The sequence below is a fragment of the Sinocyclocheilus grahami genome, unplaced genomic scaffold (assembly GCF_001515645.1).
Source record: "Sinocyclocheilus grahami isolate Dianchi unplaced genomic scaffold, SAMN03320097.WGS_v1.1 scaffold2777.1, whole genome shotgun sequence".
In the NCBI taxonomy this organism is placed as follows: Eukaryota; Metazoa; Chordata; class Actinopteri; order Cypriniformes; family Cyprinidae; genus Sinocyclocheilus; species Sinocyclocheilus grahami.
In genome coordinates this window covers 31,351-31,615 of record NW_015507954.1, presented here as the reverse complement: position 1 = coordinate 31,615, position 265 = coordinate 31,351, and the positions used below count along the sequence as shown (strand labels likewise).

The window sequence follows — 265 nt, the reverse complement described above, 5'->3', positions numbered from 1 at the left end:
TTATATTTAAAGAATTTGCAACTGACGATTCAAACGCGAGTTTTGAGCAGTGTAGAGTAGCACTTGTTGTTTGTCATTTCTCCGATCACAAATGCAGACATGGTTTTATGTTTACGCGGTGCAATGCAATGCAACGCGTAAAAAGACAGTATAAGTCATTATAATCTGTAATTATGTCCCCACTGGATGCAACGCCTCATTTATAATGGGTTTTTTAATGTTTTTGTCTCGTCGCTCCGTCCGGGACATGGCATCACAGTATGGT

At 39.6% G+C, this 265-nt stretch overlaps 1 protein-coding gene across 1 annotated transcript in view; it reads left to right on the top strand.

Annotated features, from left to right (window-relative positions):
- Nucleotides 1–265, top strand: part of LOC107575641 (uncharacterized) — a gene marked incomplete at its 3' end in the record, with an annotated part of 39,319 nt that overhangs the window by 7,707 nt on the left and 31,347 nt on the right. The gene's annotated exons all lie outside the window — the stretch shown is intronic.